General features: G+C 39.6%; 1 long non-coding RNA gene across 2 annotated transcripts in view; it reads right to left on the bottom strand.

Annotated features, from left to right (window-relative positions):
* Positions 1–21017, bottom strand: part of LOC125457499 (uncharacterized) — a 198427-nt gene that overhangs the window by 19721 nt on the left and 157689 nt on the right. For both annotated transcript variants that reach the window (XR_007248651.2, XR_007248650.2), the window contains exons 2-4: positions 18359–18466; positions 13114–13297; positions 12914–12959 (exon numbers count right to left, since the gene is read on the bottom strand). This is a non-coding gene — a long non-coding RNA (uncharacterized LOC125457499). The remainder of the gene's footprint in view (positions 1–12913; positions 12960–13113; positions 13298–18358; positions 18467–21017) is intronic.

Genomic DNA, 21017 nt, shown 5'->3' with positions numbered 1-21017 from the left:
AAACTTCTCACAATATTCAAAATGCAGTCTGATCAGGGCCTTATACAGGGTCAGCAGTACATCTCTGCTCTTGAATTCAAGCCCTCTTGAAATGAATGACATCATTGCATTTGCCATCATAACTGTCAATTAAGCCTGCATGTTAAGCTTGACAGAATACTGAGCTAATACTCCTACACCCTTTCTATGCTTCAGATTTCCAAGCCTTTCCCCATTTAGAAAATACTCAATGCTTCTATTCTTCCATCCAAAGTGCATGACCCCACATTTTCCCACATTGTATTCCAGCTGCCACTTCTTTGCCCATTCTCCTAGCATGTCCAAGTCCTTTTGCAACCTCCCTGCTTTTTCAACATTACCTATCCCTCCAGCTACCTTTGTATAATCTGCCAATTTAGCAACAATGCCCTGAGTTCATTCATACAGATCGTTAATGTATAATGCTAATGCTGGTGGTCCCAACGCCAGCCCCTATGGAGCTCCACTCATCACCGACTGACTGAAAAAGCTCCTGGACAGTTTTTCAAAAAGTGTAGCAGTTTTATTAACATATACAATTCTTATATATGTGTCTTTATCATTTTAACTGTTAAACTGTCAAGAAATGTGTAAAAGGATCAAGCATCCCATTAAGCATGAAAACTGCTGAAGTACTAAACACCACTAAATTATCTGTTGACACTATTGCAAGAGATGCATATTTAAATGTTAGAGACTTGCAATACGTATTTAGCAATTCCAGTTGATCATTTATTTCCAACTGGAACTGCCTGGTTGGCGTGGTCTTGGTGTCAACTGTATGGTGTATAAACTATTACTTGGGTAATTTGTATGTGCCCCAAATCATAAGAGCCAATGTTTGAGTTCCAGACAAGCTGTGTTGTGGATAAAAATGCCAAGATAAACTTGCTCAAATTGTCAAATAAACACACCAGCTATTTAAGTGATACGTATACCTCACAATAGACAGTATTCAAATCACGGACTATTGTCAAACAGGTCCCGTTTTGTACACATAACAATGCATGATATGTATTATTTCTGGTGAATTTAGAGGAACATTTACAACTATTCAGCATTTGTGATCAACTGTTATCAGGTTTTAGCTTTACATTACAGTACATTTTGTCCCATTTGACTGCCGATCCTGATCCAGCACAGAATGAGGCTATTCAGCCCACTGTGTTCATGATGGTCAACAAAGAACCGACTATACTAAAGTTTATTATCCAGCTATTGGCCATAGCCTTGAAAGCAATGACAATGCATGTGAACATTTAAATACTACTTAAATGTTACATAGTTTCTGACTCATTCATCCGTTCTGGAGCTGAGGTCCAGACTTTCACCAATATCCGGTTGAAAATATTTTTTCCTCAATTCAGTCTTTGCAATGTACCCCCTCCCTTAAATCCATGAACTCTGGTTATTGACTTCCCTACTAATGGAAAATGTGGCTTTGTAATCATCCTACGTCCCTCATAATCTTTTACACTTCTATCAAGTCCACTCTGCAGCCTCACTGCTCAACGGAAAACTACCACCATCCAATCTTTCCTTATGGCCTAGGCAGCATTTTCATTAATCTCCTCAGTATTCTCTCTCATGCAATCAATAATTCTTACAATGCGTTGACCATAGCTATATGTAGTCCGACTATTGTGGTCTAACCAACATTTTCTACATTTCCAGAGCAACCGCTCGGCTCTTGTGCTGTATGCCTTAGATAATAAAGGCAGGTATCTCGCACATCTTGTTAACAACCTTACCTTGATGCTCTGCTACCTTCAGGCATCTATGGATATGCACTCCAAAGTTCCTCTGATCTTCAGTTCCTCTGATTTCTAGTGTCCTACCATTCATAGCACCATCCTTGCCATGTTAGCTCTTGTAACAAATGACACTTGACAATTATCCTATCCTTCCAGCCTCTCAGCCAGTTTTGGATCCAGTATGCCACTTTCCCTTAGATCCCATGGGCTCTTACTTTCTTGACCCATCTAGCAAAAGGGGCCTTATCAAAGATTTGTTAAAGTCCATGTAGTATAACTCTTCAAATGTATTACTCTCATTAACACTCCTGGTTACCTTCTCAAAAAAAAATCAACATTTTCAAACCTGGCCTTCCTTTCACAAAAACATGCTGATTATAAAATGTGAGGCTGGATGAACACAGCAGGCCATGCAGCATCTCAGGAGCACAAAAGCTGACGTTTCGGGCCTAGACCCTTCATCAGAGAGGGGGATGGGGGGAGGCTTCTGGAATAAATAGGGGGAGAGGGGGAGGCGGACCGAAGATGGAGAGAAAAGAAGATAGGTGGAGAGAGTATAGGTGGGGAGGTAGGGAGGGGATAGGTCAGTCCAGGGAAGACGGACAGGTCAAGGAGGTGGGATGAGGTTAGTGCTGATTATCCCTGGTTACTCCATGTTTCTTTACGGGAAAATGCATTCTATCCCTTAGAAGTCTTTTTAATTACTCTCCCATCACCAAGATTAGACTGAATGGCCTATAATTTCCTGGTCTATCCCTACCTCTCTTATATTAAATAGTAGAACAATATTAGTTGTCAGGCACCTCACCCATGGCCAGAGTGGATTTGAAAATGACTGCCAGGGCCTTGAGATCTCCTCCTTTGTCTATATCAACAGCCTTATCCTATTTCACAGTCATCACCCTGATGTCTCTAGCTGTGTCACACTTTTCCATTACTGACAAAATATACTTTGGAAAATTAGACATGTATCCTCTGGGCAAAGATTACCTCTATAGCCTCTAACTGTCTTTCCCAAGTTCTACCCTTACCCTTCACATATTTAAAACAAAAGGTCCTTTGGGATTTTTCTTCAATTTACCTGTGAATCCTTTCTCATCAACTCTCTTAGCTTTCCTAATTTCCTTTGTAAGTTACTTCTTGCACTTTTTATGCCTTATTCTAGGGACTTTGCCATATTGAGCTATCAGTATCTGCCATCAGCTTCTCTTTCTTTCTTGATCCGAACCTTATTGTCCCTTTACATACAGCGTTCTCCAGTCTTTCTCCAGTCTTTGAATTTAAGGAAAAATAATCGTCCAGTACTCTTTCTATTTCCCGTTTGAGCGCTACCAGCTGCTCTCTGACAGTTTTATCTTCGTACAGCTGCTCTAGTCTACTTGGGCCAAATCATCCTAGATCCTACTAAAAATCAGCCTTTCCCCAGTTTAGAAATTTTATTCCCAGTTCTGCCTTGTCTTTTTCAATAACAACTCTAAATCTAAATTATGGTTATTATCTCCAAAATACTCCCATAGAAATATGCCTTCCATCTGCCCAAGATCACTTCTGAATAATATATTCAGGACAGGTCCCACCCTTGTTGGGCTTTCTATGTACTGGTTAAAAATGGTTCACTGGAGGCAATTTAAGAATTTCGCTCACTCTCAAGCTTATGCAGAAAATTATTTCAGTTAGTAACTGGGTAGTTAAAATCTCCTCCTATGACTGTCTTATTGTTCTTACGCTTCACTGAAATTTGATTACATATCTAAATCTTTACCTCACTCTGACTGTCTGGGGGCCTTTAGTCCATACACAACAGTGTGTTTTGTGTTTTTTTCTGTCAACCGTTTTGTCTCATTCAAGGATCTCAAGGCCCAGCAGGAAAATATATGGATGTAAGATTGGCAAAAGCATTGTGTATGTCAAAATCTGATAACTGTAGTGCCATATGAAGGGAAATGTTCAAACTTTTATAGCCCATGGCAATGGAAGTGTGTCAGTGAAATAATCAGGCATTGTAAAGGTACAGTGAAGGATTATTCCACTGGGCAGCACTACAAGGATGATGAGAGTATAAGGCTCACAAGGAGTAGCCTTGGAAAGTGGGACAACTTAATAATGTTCACCAGGGAGTGGACTTCCCAATATTACTAATATCTATTTGACAAAAGAGTAATTGGAACATAATCCGGCTGCACTGCATGGTCATGGATGTGTTCAATGTCTCATAGCTACTTCAATACTAACTCTAGACAAGGACAAGATTGATTCTTGCAGCTTAGCTTATATAGAAATGAGAAGATCTGAGCCAGAGTGGATAGGAAAGAAAACAAAACATTTGTGCATAAATAAAGCAAATTAAAATTGAACTCAATCCTTGAGAAGTATTGCATACAGTAATGCAGAGGGCTGATAGCCAAATGAAAGCAAACCAAACCAAACCCAGAAATGTCTCTGGGCAACTCAGTCAGCCTGGAAGCAGGTGGCTAAAAAGTTGGCGCTGTTATCTGCTTCAACAGACTATTGCCCTGGTTTCTTCATCTCATTGATGGTTATCCCAGCTTATTTCAGGATTCTCACCCTCACCTTCAATCTCAAAGATTTCCTCTTACTCCTGCATCTACTTCTCTGCCAATATACCAAGTCACTAATCAGCATATGGTCCATTTGATTATGCATTGATGTGTTCGGCAGTTCCCTGTCACCAACATTACAAGAGCTTGGATGTACCTACTGTACTGGATTGCCCTTTAGTCTTTTCATTCACACTCCTTCTGGCCTCATTTATATTGATCCAAACATCTATCAATACATCCTTGGCATGAAGTAGTTGCCAGGAGGGCTCCTCACTCAACCACACAATATCAGACCTCTCCTAGCATCTTAGTATACTTCCTCTTGTGAGTAAGGATTTGGTAGCTACAATATTATGGCTTGAAGTCTAAGTGAGGGTCTGTAATCACCAATGGGGAAGTTGGTGGTTTTGAGAGAAATTCCATATTCTACTGAATATTTTAGAGTTGAGAGAATACAGGATTCAATCAGACTACATTGTAATTTCATTTAGGACTTAACTGGATGGTATGATTTACTCTTAAGGAACAAATAATGCAAGTGAATAAACCAAATTAACAACCCTTAAAGGGGCAAAGAAAAATCACAAATAAATCTTTTAAGTCCAAATTAAAATGTGGTTTTGAGGTGGGCAGTTTGAGCGTTGCAGGTGTGTTTCTTAAGTGGTATTGAAAACAGATGCTTGACAAACAGATGATTGACTGATGCAGTATATTGTTGTCACTGAGCTATTAATGTTGAACCTCAGCCTAATATTTTGGAGACATGGATTTGAATCACACCATGGCACATGGTAAAATTTGAACCCAATAAAAATCTGGACTGAAAACCTAAGAACACAAACATGAACACTAGCATGAACACTAGCATGAACACTAGCATGAACACTAGCATGAACACAAGTATGAACACAAGTATGAACACTAGCATGAACACTAGCATGAACACTAGCATGAACACAAGTATGAACACAAGTATGAACACAAGTATGAACACTAGCATGAACACAAACATGAACACAAGTATGAACACAAGTATGAACACTAGCATGAACACAAACATGAACACTAGCATGAACACTAGCATGAACTCAAGCAAGAAGTCGAAGTGGTAGAATAACAACAACTCTATGTTTTGGGTGCAAATGCCGTTGCTGCAGTCAGCAGAAAGTACACTAACAAAATTTGTAGGTGCAGTTTTCTGCACCATCCAAAAGCTGTGCAATATTTCTTGATACCTGTAAAGCATGTAGCACTGAGGAGTATGGGGAAATGCATATGCACAAAATCTGGCCAAGACTAGTCAGATCAAATAGCAAAGATAAATGACGAATAAGACATTACCACACCACAACACTGGCAGCAAGAAAGTGTTAAGAAGACATATAAATGCAAACAAATCCATGAAGTTCAGAATCAACAACCTGAAAGTCAAACTTTGAAGGATGACCAAACTTTACGTATTGTTAATCTCACACAGCATGTCAGTTGCATAAGGCAGTCAGAAACGTTCACAATTGTTAATATCTTATGTTCTAATAATGCAAGCCAACATATTATCACTACTCATCCTGAAATGAATGTACCTCAGCAAATGATGATCCATGGTATAGCCTATGAGGGAACATCTTGCAATATATAACAGATCAGCAATTCCATGCATTGGCGGAATCATAGTGCAGTATCAACATGCAAGCTCATCTTGACTTCCAGAAATCCTTTACCTGATGGATAATAATCATTCAGCAGCATCAGGACTACCAGTGTGCCCAGATATTAATATAATCACTAATCGTGAGACTAAAACCATACCAATCATTGTGGAATAAACTGACATGATGTAATCAAATCAGTCAGTGATCTCAAACACCCATACCGAGATAGGTTTGATGCGATCAGCAATTGTAAGGATGAGGCAATACTGAACCTTACATTTGTTGCAATCTCATTTGTGAATCCTCTAAGAAAGTGCAGTGTGCACATTCGTCAGATGCTTCTTGTGGAACTAATGCAGCAAAATTGGTATATTTTCAAGGTCAACCACTGTAGAAATTGGCATAGCACCATCACATGTGTTTAAATGAAAGCTGACACATTAAAATGTACCTGATTCAAGGTGTTTCAGTCTTTTGCCTGATTTGCCTCCATAGAAAAGACGAACGTTGGAAGCATTAGATCATAGTCACGCAGCATGGAATCAGGCCCTTCTGTTCAACTAGTCCATGTCAACCATGTTCCCAAAACAAACTAGTCCCGCTTGCGAGCATTTGTCCCATAAGCCCCCCAAACATTTCCTATTCCTATACTTTTGCAGATGTATTTTAAATGTTGTAACTGTACCTGCATCCATCACTTCCTCTGGTACCTCGTTCCACGCAAAAAAAAGTCTGTATTAAGAAGTTGTCCCTCATGTACTTTTTGAAACTTTCTCTTCTCACCTTAAAAATATGCCCCCTAGTTTTTTACTCCCTCACTTTAGGGAAAGTTTCCTTTTCTATTCACCTTATCTATGTTCCTCATAATTTTATAAATCTCTACAAGGTCATCTCTCAACCTCTTATACTCCAGCGAAAAACAGTCCCATCTTATTTTTACAACTCAAGCCCTCCATTCCCGGCAACACCCTGGTAACTATTGTCTGAACTCTCTCCAATTTAGTAACATCCTTCCTATAGCCAGGCGACCAGAACTGCATACAGTACTCGAGAGGAGGCCTCACCAACATCTCCTACAACCTCAACATGATGTTAAATAATTCAATGGCATTGAACATCAGAGATATTTAGCTTGTCGCACTGTAATACGTAGAACATTACTACAAATTGAGAGAAGACAAGCTGACCTCAGTTATTAGAAGCTATTTGACAGATGAATGGACATTAGTTATAACCTTTCTCTCTCAACAACATTCCCTTCCATTTTGTGAACTTTACTGCACTATATTTATGCATTTATGCACTCTCTGCATTTCAAAGAGTGTTTTCTAACATTTCAAGATAATTCAAGTCCACATACCTTTAGGTGCAAATAATTTCAATAATTGAACTGGATAGTCAGAGACATTTTTCCAGGGCGGAAATGACTATTACAAGGGGGCATAATTTTAAGATGGTTGGAGCAAGGTAAAGGGGAAATGTCAGAGGTAGGTTTTTCACACAGAGGTGGTGAGTGTGTGGAATGTGCTGCCGGCACTGGTAGTGGAGTCATATACTTTAGAGACATTTAAGCGACTCTTGGAAAGGCACATGGAGGATAGTAAAATGTCCGGTATTCAGGGTAGGGTAATATTATCTTAGTAGGAAAAAAGGTTGGCACAACATCGTGGGCTGAAAGGCCTGTACTGTGCTGTACTGTTCTATGTTCTATGTTCAATTCTGTGGTATAGAAAACTTAACAAGATCTTACTACCTCAGTAACTAGTGATGTATGCTTCTGTTTTGTTACAATGAACAGAAGGCAGTCACTGTGTCACACTGAAAGAATCAACATTGTCCAAAATCCAACATTAAAAGAAAAAATTGACCGCTAGAGTCCTATCTTAATAATCAATTACATCATTTATTGATTGGAAGCCTAAAAGTGTATTCCATTCCTCCTCCAGTAAGCTGATACCTTCGGCAAATTTACTGATTTTCACTCTTTTAAACAAAATAAAATCTTCAAGCACAAACTCCTTACTTTCATTGCAAAAATATGATAAACCAGTGTGAGATCGCATCAAAGAATCAGACGACCAGGATCAGTGAGTGGTGAAAATAACCTCTTTATTCAACATTCACAGCAGCACAATGTAAGGCAAAATAGATTCCCTCAAAATCATAGCTCAAAAGCAGCCATTTTATACAGAAGTCAAGCATACATTAACATTCTAACACTTGAGTGTTAAACATTGTACAAAGATAGCAGAAACTGCAGAAGCTGGAGGATCTGAGATAACAACCTGCAGAGCTGGATGAACACAGCAGGCCAAGCAGTGTCAGAGGAGCAGGAAAGCTGACGTTCACAGCAGGCCAGTGATAATGGGAACTGCAGATGCTGGAGAATCCAAGATAACAAAGTGTGAAGCTGGATGAACACAGCAGGCCAAGCAGCATCTCAGGAGCACAAAAACTGACGTTTCATGAAGGGTCTCGGTCCGAAACGTCAGCTTTTGTGCTCCTGAGATGCTGCTTGGTCTGCTGTGTTCATAGCAGGCCAAGCAGCATCAAAGGAGCAGGAAAGCTGACGTTGGGTTGGTCAGCCTTCCTGCTCCTCTGATGCTGCTTGGCGTGCTGTGTTCATCCAGCTCTACACCTTGTTATCTCAGACATTGCACCAAAACTGTTTTGTAGGAAATCGGTGATAGTTTAAACATGTGCCAAATGTTACCAGTTATTGTTGAGTGTTAATGGTTATTTTAATGAGAAGAACCCTTGCATAATTCAAAAGGTATTAGTCTTGTTTAGTTAGTTTCATGGCCGCGTCCATCTGTGGGTTCTATTTACTATCATTCATTCAGTCATTCAAGGTCATGTGGTTCTGGACATAGTGCCATTAGTTTTATTCGTAAGTTAAAGGTTGCTTACATACGCTGCATAGCGTTTATTCATTCGATTAGTGGAGTAAAGTTTTATATATATGTTGAATAAAAACTTGGGACAAGTACCTAGCTACATAATATACAGGAAACAGCTGTGGGGCTATCCAATTATCACCTTTGATAGATACTTGGAATTAGTCTAACTGGAGGGAGAAGATAAATGACTCAGGGTGTAGGCCCAAAATGTCAGCATTCCTGCTCCTAAGATGCTGCTTGGCCTGCTGTGTTCATCCAGCTCTAAAGCTTGTTATCTCGGATTCTCTAGCATCTGCAGCTCCTACAATGTCTGGTAATAGCAGCTATTCAGATGGATTTCAATATCAAGTAACACTGTTTTTGGTGTGGGAGTGCAAAGAAGTTCCATCCTGTAGTGTCTGTGCAGCTTTGTTAGCTGTCACGCCTGACTGCACCTTTGAATGGAAGTCCATCTTGTTTAAATGGAAGTGTGTTATGCATGAGTACACTTTCAAGTGGGGTGTAACCATAAATTGAAATGGTTGTAAACTGATTGTTGTAGTGAATCCCTGAATTAATTTGATTGGGGGCTGCTAGTACTTGGAAATCTGCAATTAGTATCATAACTGTGAATTAGTGGGTTAATGGATTAATGGACATGATTTATGGAGTTATATTAAAAGTTGTTAACACCTTTGAATTCTGATATATCACCAGGTACTCACAAGGTTTTTAAAACCCATGAAGCACGCTAATTTAATTTTTCAATGCCCTGTGATCTTGGGAATTTGCATGGATTATGGATATATATGCCAAAAATGTTTAGGTGTACTGTAAGCTCAAAGCTATAGCAAATATTTTGATGAATAGATCTGTCCACAGTAGACCACACAACACATATTAAATTAAATGAGCAACATTAAATTAATTTGCCATAAACATTATAACTTTTCAAAACTTGATCTTATCAAGATCTATCCTTTATCCATTATCTTATTGATTCATTTGTTACCTGTACACCTGATTGTTCTAACACACTCCTGGCTGGCCTCCCACATTCTATACTCTGCATATTTAAGATAATCTGACAATCTACTATCAGTGTCATTAACTCACATAAAGTCCTGCTACCTGTACTTCATAACCTACTTTACTCCCAGTAAAGCAATGGCTCGACTGAAAAAATTCTCATCATAGTAAATTCTTCCACAGCCTTACCCCTTTCCCTATTACTAATCTCTTCCAGCCTTTCAACTCTGCAAGATTTCCAAACTCCTCAAATCCTGGCCTTTTGCTCCAGCATTGGCAGCCATGTCTAAAGTCATGCCTCATTCTTCAGCTCCAGAATTCTTTTCTCCTCTTCTCACTTCTTCCTAAATTTTCCAGAACAAGATTCTTTTCTGAATAGATACAAAGCTTGCCTACAGGTTTGGTCGTATAACAGAAGCATCTCAACAGAAAATGACATTTAAGATCCTATTTGGGCATTGTGTTGAACAGACATCACTTAAGCTTAAGTTAGCCCAGACATATTTGGCAGCTCTTGCATAGGATTATTGAAGGTGTTCATGGTTGTGTTGGCATAGCTGATGAGATCACAGTCATTAGTAAGACTAAGTTAGAGCATGGTCTCAAGCTTCACTTCCTGATGTCTGTAACATGGTGACAATGATTATCATTTAGTAGCATGAAGTGCCAAATCAATGTCAGATAAATGTTTTGGATGCCATTTACTCTATACAAATGGAGTTCATTCCAGCCCAGGGAAGGTCAACCTTAGGATAATGAGAGTTTGATACATTTCCTAACATTTCTTAATTTCTTGTCATACTTTTCAAACTTTGTCCGCAAGGTATCTCAGTTGACAGATTTGCTTAAGAAAGACGTCTCCATCATGGTATGGCAATCATCAACATGTCTTTGATTCTCTCAAGAAGATTCTGTAAGTAAAATCTTGCTTACTGTAATAACCATGTCCTCAGGAAAGATACAATCCACATTTCCCAAAAGATCTAGGCATGCATCTATTGCATGACTTATTTCTTAGGTCTTCTATGTCAGCCAACAACATGGTGTGAAACATTCGCTATAGTATTTCTCGTTGTGATTTTGCATATGCTTATTTGGCAAGAAATTCACCATTGAAACAGATCAAAAATTATTATTAGAAATGACTTTCTACAAACCAGTGGTGAGTTCACTGCTATGTTGGCAGCATCCACTTGTCAAGGTGCAAATATATGACCTTCAACTGAAACATAAGCCAGGGATCAGAATGATTGCATCTGACATATTGAACTGATTGATTAGACCTCACAAAGGCCAGGATATGTCTCTCGATCAACATACGGATATTTTGGGCTACAAAGGTGGGTTGTTCAGTGTTGATCTGTTACACTTTAGAATTGTTCACACGGGCTCTAGCTGATCAAAAGCTACCACAAAGGACAAACCAGAAGAGATTTACAAGATCCGTATCCAGTGATGGTCAGTTTGTGTTAAAAAAGTATCTGAGAAGATTTGTTTATTTTAGTCATTGTGCATCATGACAAGTCATTTTCAAGAACAATTCTTAATATCAAAAGTATTACATAAAGATATCATGTCTGTGTCACACCAGGGACATGCTTATTGAAAGCAGAAGGCACCAAGTGTGTGAATCTGTGCATTGGCTGGGGACAAATCAGAATATTCAACAATGCAAAAATGTTTGTGATGCATGCCAAACACAGCAGCAGAGGGAACCTCTACATGCACACTGTGTTCCATCCATTCCTTGGATGAAAATAGCAGTGTGGGACAGATTACATTTTTGTTATGAATTACTTCTCCAAAGTTCCCACTTTTCACTGAATTAGCAACACACTGATCACAACTGTTGCTGACATGATGAGAACTATTTGAAGATTTTTTGGCGCACTGATTCAGATATTGTCTGCCAAAGGGCCACCGTTTACTGGCAAACTATCTCAAGACTTGTGTACTAAGTGGGGACTAACCCATATCAAATCATCAACCAATGTCCAAGTTCGAACAGCATAGAAAATGCATGCTGCTAATATGAAATCAATGACAATTAAGTGTTGAGCAACAAAACATTTTTTTTTTGACATTGCCATGCTGTATTTTTGTGCAACATCAATGGTAAAGGGTCTAGCACCTACAACACAACTTACGTTACAACCAATTGTCTAACCATCTGAGAACAGGACTTTCTTCTTCAAATACAGCGCAAAATGAAAGAGATAGATAACAAATGAATGGCAGAGAACAACCAAAACTGTACATCGGTCAGAAGTGCAGGTTAGAATTTCAAATATTTAGGTGCTAGCAAATGTTACTAAAATATGTAACTAGCCTAGATCATATGAAGTCATCACTGATTACAGTATTACAATGCAAAGGAAAATAAGCTAGCTCTGGCCATTGAACAGCTTGCCAATCACACACTAGAGAGAGAGAAAGAACATTTTAATGATAATGATTGCGTAGTGATGTCATACAAGTGCAGAAGAGAACTTGTATCTTTCCTGACAGGCATAAAGTAACCAGATTAGGATAAACTGTGAAAACTGCAAAGCAATATTTGAAAGTTTGAATTGTTAATCTTGGAAACTCTGCATTTACTAGTTTGTACAATTATAATATTGGTACCACATACCTATGTACAGCTATGTATATATGTTTGGGATTGTTTTCATTAGATTAGATTCCCTACAGTGTGGAAACAGGCTCTTTGGCCCAACAAGTCGACACCACCCCTTGAGGCATCCCACCCAGACCCATCCCCCAATAACCCACACGCCCATGAACACTACAGGCAATTTAGCATGGCCAATCCACCTAACCTGCACATCTTTGGGCGGTGGGAGGAAACCGGAGCATCCGGAAAAAACCCACATGTGCACGGGGAAAATGTGCAAACTCCACACAGACAGCTACCTGAGGCTGGAATTGAACCCAGGTCCCTGGCGCTGTGAGGTTGCAGTGCTGAACACGGAGCCACCATGCTGCCCTTTATCAATAGAAAAATTGGGATAATACATTACCTCTCATAGTCATTTTATCAGTATATACTCCATTGTGGCATGTGACCTAAGGGAAAAGAAATCACATACTCCATCTTAACTCAAGTCACTCAAAGTGTGAAACAACACTAGAAGCATGTTGTTTAATGTTGTTCTGTTGTAATCTAGTGTTTATTTACATTAGTAATTGAAATAAATTTAATAGTAACTGTGGTAAATACCTGTTGGATTCTTCAACATGAGAAAGTTACGTCAAGTTTCGTGTCACGGATGATAATGTAAACATTGCTGGCTGGAGGCAAAACTCACATCACATCTTTACTATGTTGTCACAAGCTGGTGCATTGCTGTTCTCCAATTGGATTTTCTGTTGGATACTGCTTTTTGTCCCCTTAGGTATGCCTACTGCAGTTATAAAGTTTAAAGCAAAAGTGAAGAGAAGAAACATTGATAATGTTTTACTAGAGACAGAAAAGTTAAGGAACTTCCCCAGATTTGTGGCTGAAGACTATGTCAACAAATATGCGTTCGCTTTATATGATGGATTTTTTGCAGTGTTGAGTATCTTGCTTGGGCAGAAATTAATTGAGAAGTTGAAGTTAACTTGAGCAGAATGTGCAATTAATGAGTCGCGAACGCTTGCATATAGGCTGTCAACACCTGATGGCAAGAAGATTGACTCACTCCTGAATAAGGAGGGCTTAATTCCTATAATTTATCTCGGCAGAAAGAATCTGATTTTTGAACTCTTTTTCCAGTTAAGACACCATGCCTACTACTATGCTTGCTATCTCTGACAGCAAAATAAAATCACCTTTCATAATTTAAATCCTTCCTCCCTGTAAAAGTTCTTATAAAGCTTTCTGGTGCCCTCTCTAATGTCTTCTCTTTCTTCCTAAAAAGTGGTGTTCAGCATTGGACTCAGTAGGTTGAATTTTAAGGGGGTGAGAGGTGAGAAATATTCTGATGCTAACCCTAACTCCAATCTCCCCATTAAAAACATCAGTTGTGAACCATCAGTCTTTAAAACATACTGCCCCTCAGTGGTAACACTGTAAGCATCCTAATCAAACAGAAAACAGTATTTTGTCCTTCAGTGAGGGAGGTCCAGTCTTGAAAGCTGACAGCCAATTTCGCTGGCCAGCAGTTATAATGGCCCAACAGCCTGAGAATACAACAATGAAACTGCTGTAGGTAGTCCTAAGGATGAAGAGAACGGGGCTATCAATGTGATCAGAGATAATGTGAACTGCAGATGCTGGAGAATCCAAGATAACAAAGTGTGAAGCTGGATGAACACAGCAAGCTCTCTGATGAAGGGTCTCGGCCCGAAACGTCAGCTTTTGTGCTCCTGAGATGCTGCTTGGCCTGCTGTGTTCATCCAGCCTCACACTTAGTTGTCTCGGGCTATCAATGTGGGTTAGTTCAGAACTTTGGAAAGAACAGCTCAGGAGACATAGGAAGGGGCACAGTATTGGTGGATGCAGGGCTTTGGACGCAAAGTGGCGAGATAACATGTAGGAGACAAAAACAGAAGTTGCTGGAAAAGCTCAACAGGTCTGGCAGCACTGGCAAAGAGAAATCAGAGTTAGAGTTTCAGGTTCAGTGACCCTTCCTCAGAACTGTTTTTGTTTCTGTTTTAGAGCATCCACAGCTCTTTTGGTTTTTATTTAACATATTGGGGAGGTTGACTTGATGCATGCAGGGTATACCCCTGAATGATGTGCCCTCCAATCCTTTCTACCTCTTCAATAAACTTATTAAAAATGTCTTCTCATGCTTGCCTGCCTGCTCACAGCAGCCTCATTATGGCATGCACAATGTCATACCCACATCATTTGGCTTGCTAACAAGCTTAGTTACCCATTATGATGTTTTTCAAAATGGCAACAACACCATATTACATTCTGTATTATGGGGATAACTACTGGGATGAGTGAGAAAGATAGTGGGCTAGCCACCTGTCCTATATATGTTCCAAAACCCCCACTGAAAACAACGTGGGCCATAGGTCCAGCTCAACATTCCAGTTGAGTGTGAGTTAGCATTTCAGAAATGTTTATCATAGATTTGAAACTCTGTGTTTCTATTCTTTGAGCCCATGTACATCTTACGAGCTGCTCTCTCTGGGATCCTGCCCCAGAACTTCAACAATTTGTGCATGTGCACTCCTGAATCCATCTGCTCCTATAACTAATCTAGGATTGTATCCTTTAGTTTATATCGACTCGTCTTATTCTTCCTTCCAATACGTAATACCATTCATTCTTTTCTGCAATAAATGTCATCTGGCGTGTGTCCATCCATTCCAACAGGCCGTCTATTTCCTCTTGAAATCTATCATTTTTTTCTCCTTTCAGTTGACATCACTTTCATGTTTTGTGTCGGCTGCAAATGCAGAAAGTGTGAACAAAAACAAAGTTACTGGAAATACTCAGCCAGTCTGGCAGCATCTGTGAAGAAAAAAATCAAAATTAATGTTTCGGGTCCAGTGACCCTTCCTCAGAACAGATAGGTTTCAAGAGGAAATTGACAGCCCGTTGGAGTGGATGAACACACGCCAGATGATATTTAATGCAGAAAAGAATGTATGGTATTACATATTTGAAGGAAGAATAAGAAGAGGCGATATAAAATAAAGGATAAAATCCTGGAATAGTTCTGAGGAAGGGTCACCGGACCTGAAACATTAACTCTGATTTTACCTTCACAGATGCTACCAGACCTGGTGAGCTTTTCCAGAAACTTTTATTTTTGTTCCGGATTTACAGCATCAGCCGTTCTTTCGGTTTTAATTTGGTGCAGAAATTGTACTCAGTACTCCCAAGGCTAGGACATTAATATGGATTGAGAAAAGCAATTGTATTAACTCCTAAAGAGCCCCATATATATCCCACTCCAATCTAAAATACAGCTGCTCACTACTATTCTCTTTCCTATCACTCAATCATCTTCATATCCACCCCATCACTGTCCTGCTTTATCAAACACCTCTTGAAAATCCATGTAAACCACATCAACAGAATTACTGTCATCAACCCTTTCTATTATCTCATCAAAAAGCTCCATTAAGCTAATTAAAGTCAATTTCATTGAGCAAATATGTGCTGGCTTTCTTTAATTAATCCAAATATATTCAAGTGACATCTTTAGAGATACTGCCAATTGTAAAATGTTTCTCGGCTTGTGTTCAATTATGTAGCAGAAACTTATTGAACATAAAAAAAATCTGCAGACTTCATGTTCAGATTGAGTGAACCTATATTAATATATTTTAAATGCATACTTTAGTTCAAACCACATTTCATTTTATTTTTGGAAATGATCAACAATTTTCTGATCAATAACAAAATCTAATTCAACTGAAGGTAACCCTCTGAACTTACACAGTCATGGCTGACGAGCTCATAAGACCTTTCTCTTTCCCCACATTACTATCCATGATTTGGAGGCAATGAGGCCTACCCACTGATACTGCAACTGATCACATTACTCTAAATCAAGAGCATCATGCAGCATGCACCAAATTTATCTTTAGGCGGCTGTTAAGCCAAAAGTACATTTATCAAACCAACAGCGTTCTATTCAGACCCTGCAGCCCTCCAGACTCAATATTGAGTTCAATAATTTTAGGGCCTAAACTCTCCCACATCCAGCCCTGCACCCCACACTCCATGCCTTGTTACCACATAGCCTGCCATTACACACCCCCTGCTGTTAGTCACTAACAGTCCCCATTAACAACTATCCACCCTCCCAGCCTGACTATTAGCAACTCCTTTGTCTGTCCAACTGTCTTTCTCTCTCTTCGGGCTCTATCCTAATGTTTACTCCCTACCCCACCCACCCCCATTTTCTGCATATAAACTGACATATTCCCAGCCACATTAGTTCTGAGGAAGGGTCACTGGACCCGAAATGTTAACTCTGTTTTCTCTTCCACAAGTGATGCCAGACCTGCTGAGCTTTTTCAGCAACATTGTTTTTGTTTCTGCATCAGAAATCTGGATGGAAAATAAACCTGGGAACATAAATGGGAGACACGCAGATTACAAATAGTTGTGATAACTTTTTTACCTGGAATTATGAGTCCTGAATTAAACCCAAAGGTTATCTTTCTGTCCTGGTCAGATCATTATAAATTTTGTAATTGCTGCCTCTTTGAGGATGGCCAACACAGCTCATTGTTCTCTTTACATAGTGTGATTCAGGGTTGGGAGGATATGTTGCAGCTGTACCGGATATTGATTAGGTTACTGTTGGAACACTGTACGCAATTCTGGTCTCCTCACTATTAGAAAGATGTGAAACTTGAAAAGATTCAGAAAAGATTTCCAAAGGTGTAACCAGGGTTAGATGGCGTGAGCTATTGGGAGAGGCTGAATGGGCTGCAGCTATTTTTCATGGAGCGTTGGAGGCTAAGGGGTGACCTTTTAGAAGTTTGTAAAATCATGAGAGGCACAAATAGGGTGAATAGCCAAGGTATTTACCCCAGGGAGTCCAAAACTTGAGGGCATAGGTTTAAGGTGAGAGGAGAAGTATTTAAAATGGACTCAAGGGGTAACTTTTTCACACAGAGGGTGGTGCATGTATGGACCGATCTGCTAGAAAAAGGAGTGGCTGACGCTGGTCAAATTACAATATTCAAAAGGAATCTGAATGAATATATTGAAAGGAGGTGTTCAGAGGGATACGGGCCAAATGCTGGAAAATGGAATTAAATTAATTTAGAATATCTGGTTAACGTGGGCGAGTTGGACCAAGGAGTCTGTTTTTCTGCTATACATCTTTATGACTCTAAATCTTGGGGAAGCCTCAGTCTCATTACACTCAACTGACGATTTACAGATGTAGGTTGATGTGCATTCAGAAAAAATGGAACTTTTTTTTCAACTTAACCTGCAATATCTCTGTGGAAAACCCAAAAAAGGTTGCCTGTGAATAGCATGCTGCGGCATTTTACAATATCCTTTAACTGAAATTAAATTTTGAAAGTTGGTTTCCGAAATTGTTGCTCACTCACCTCCCAAAGTCAGGCCTCATTCTGAATTATGGGCGTTTTCTCAGCATTATTTTCATTCCCTATGTTTACTCATTAGAGTAAACCGTTGGCAGGGTTGTGAATGATGTTCTTGATTCAACTGGAAGTTTTCTGTGCCATTGCTAGAATATTTTTTTCCAGAAAAGACTGCCATATCTATACTGCTGGATGCATAAAGAGTGTGGATGTCTGCTTAAAGCCACATGCTGCCAATCACTTGTTTGAGAAAATTTGAGTCAATTATATTTTTAATTACATTTTGTAATGAATATGAAATCTAAGGAAACAAAGCAACTGAAACTCAATTGTTTGACAGAGCAAAAGCAATAGTATTACATAAAATAAGGAGTTAATCATTTGCCAATTTAGGAATAGAGAATGAAAAGAGATGAAAGCTGCTGGATGCTGATGAATACTGTACCTACTTTGAATAACTTCACTTTGAATTCGTCATATGTTCTCACTCTTCTGATCTTTAATGGCTTCATGGGATATTCTTTTCCAGAAAGATCTAAACACACTTGCGTTGATCACTTTAGAGAGGGAAAAGAAGAATAAATTTAAAGTCAAAGTATTATTGGCATCCTGTTTAAGAGGCTGCAGTGGCTTTCTGCTGTTTAATGCAAATAGCCACAAGTAATGCAGCCTCCAGCTGACTCAATTTAATTACAGGCTCCCTCTTCGTATGCTACTTGAGCACAGCTAAGAAAATTGCAACTCTTTTCTTATTCATGAGGTTTTTATTAATCAGAGGCATTTCACACTTACAGCCTCTTTAATTAATCCTTCCATTTCTGACGCAAGCATAATTTATAATGTGCTGCAGTGATAATGGTCTTCGGTTTTCTGAGTGAACTCGGTAGGTTTTCTGTTAGCCAGCGAATTATGTCAAATTTACAATGATTTAGAGCTGAGTTTTTATGTTTGAAAAAGCAGAAAAGCAAAACCATTTCTGGAGCAAGCTGAAATTTAAAATGATTTATACTTTTGCTGTTCTATTTATTTTATAGTTTATATCTCCAAGCTCCATGTATCTTCTCTTTAATAAGTGAATAAAGCAAGGCTGAGTTATATTTTATGACTTCCAGCATTGATATTCAATGATGAATACAGGAGACATGCATGCTTTAAAACAATTTTGATCCGTAATTTTTTTTGTGAATAATAGACAGCCTATTGCATATTAATACTTAGAAACCGTTAAATATATCTAATGAGTGACTAGTGTATTTTACTAGCAGTCATATCAGAGGCTGCCACCCATTTGAAGTGAGGCATGGATCATTTAACTGTTCTATTACTGAGAATATTTTGACTTTTTTTATTTATAACATTACCTTCTTATGTAAACACTTTTATATAAAATAAGGACTGATTAGTTATACTGTGACAGCAAAGTTAACTGGTTAAAAAAAAGTTCCAAAAGTAATATACCTTATGAATTTTAATTATGCAGAGTATAGCTGAAGTATTTAATTGCAATCATTAATCTGTTTAAGCAACAATATGCACCATAAGTTGCAATTCAAAATTAGAACTGTTTACCCAACTGTCATTGGTATAGTAGTCTTGGTTCTTGCACCAGAAAATTTCTGTACAATCCTGTATAATATCTTGGAGTTGTTTCAGAAATAGGAGGAGCTGAAGATGCTAGAGAATCTGAGATATCTGAGAATCTGGAAAATCTGAATCCTACTCCTCTGATGCTGCTTGGCCTACTGTGTTCATCCAGTTCTACACCTTGTTATCTCTAATATCTTGGAGTTGTTTGGTTTTGTTGCTTCTTCTGACTCCCTGCTTTTTAACTCTGTCCTTTCTTAGTTGCCCCTTGTACAGCTCCTTTTCATATCTTTATCCAGTCTTATGTGTATTTCATCGCATTTTTGTCTTTGCTTAATGTTTTATATTGGCCTTGCTTTCTCATGCTAGTTTTTCAATGCACTTCCACATTGGGTCAGTAATCCATTGTTCTTTGGCCAACAAGCAATATCATCTGAAAATCCAGGATGGTCAATCATTTTCTCACATCTACCCCATGGTGGTTCTAAACTCTCATTAATTCTTCTTTTCAAGATCTCTCACTGTTCTTCAACATTGTCTGATCTCATAAATACTTCAAATCTGTTGGAGAGGGTAATCTGGACGCTCTTCAGTCCTAGAGATAATGGGAACTGCAGATGCTGGAGAATCCAAGATAATAAAATGTGAGGCTGGATGAACACAGCAGGCCAAGCAGCATCTCAGGAGCACAAAAGCTGACGTTTCGGGCCTAGACCCTTCATCAGAGAGGGGGATGGGGTGAGGGTTCTGGAATAAATAGGGAGAGAGGGGGAGGCGGACCGAAGATGGAGAGAAAAGAAGATAGGTGGAGAGAGTATAGGTGGGGAGGTAGGGAGGGGATAGGTCAGTCCAGGGAAGGCGGCCAGGTCAAGGAGTTGGGATGAGGTTAGTAGGTAGATGGGGGTGCGGCTTGGGGTGGGAGGAAGGGATGGGTGAGAGGAAGAACAGGTTAGGGAGGCAGAGACAGGTTGGACTGGTTTTGGGATGCAGTGGGTGGAGGGGGAGAGCTGGGCTGGTTGTGTGGTGCAGTGGGGGGAGGGGACGAACTGGGCTGGTTTGGGAATGCAGTTGGGGAAGGAGAGATTTTGAAACTGGTGAAGTCCACATTGATACCATTAGGCTGCAGGGTTCCCAGGCGGAATATGAGTTGCTGTTCCTGCAACCTTCGGGTGGTATCATTGTGGCACTGCAGGAGGCCCATGATGGACATGTCATCTAAAGAATGGGAGGGGGAGTGGAAATGGTTTGCGACTGGGAGGTGCAGTTGTTTGTTGCGAACTGAGCGGAGGTGTTCTGCAAAGCGGTCTCCAAGCCTCCGCTTGGTTTCCCCAATGTAGAGGAGGCCACACCTGGTACAGTGGATGCAGTATACCACATTGGCAGCTGTGCAGGTGAACCTCTGCTTAATGTGGAATGTCATCTTGGGGCCTGGGATAGGGGTGAGGGAGGAGGTGTGGGGGCAAGTGTAGCATTTCCTGCGGTTGCAGGGGAAGGTGCCAGGTGTGGTGGGGTTGGAGGGCAGTG

This window comes from Stegostoma tigrinum, chromosome 14 (assembly GCF_030684315.1).
Source record: "Stegostoma tigrinum isolate sSteTig4 chromosome 14, sSteTig4.hap1, whole genome shotgun sequence".
Taxonomy (NCBI): Eukaryota; Metazoa; Chordata; class Chondrichthyes; order Orectolobiformes; family Stegostomatidae; genus Stegostoma; species Stegostoma tigrinum.
Note: the sequence above shows the minus strand (reverse complement) of the source record. Positions and strands in the feature narration are given on the sequence as shown.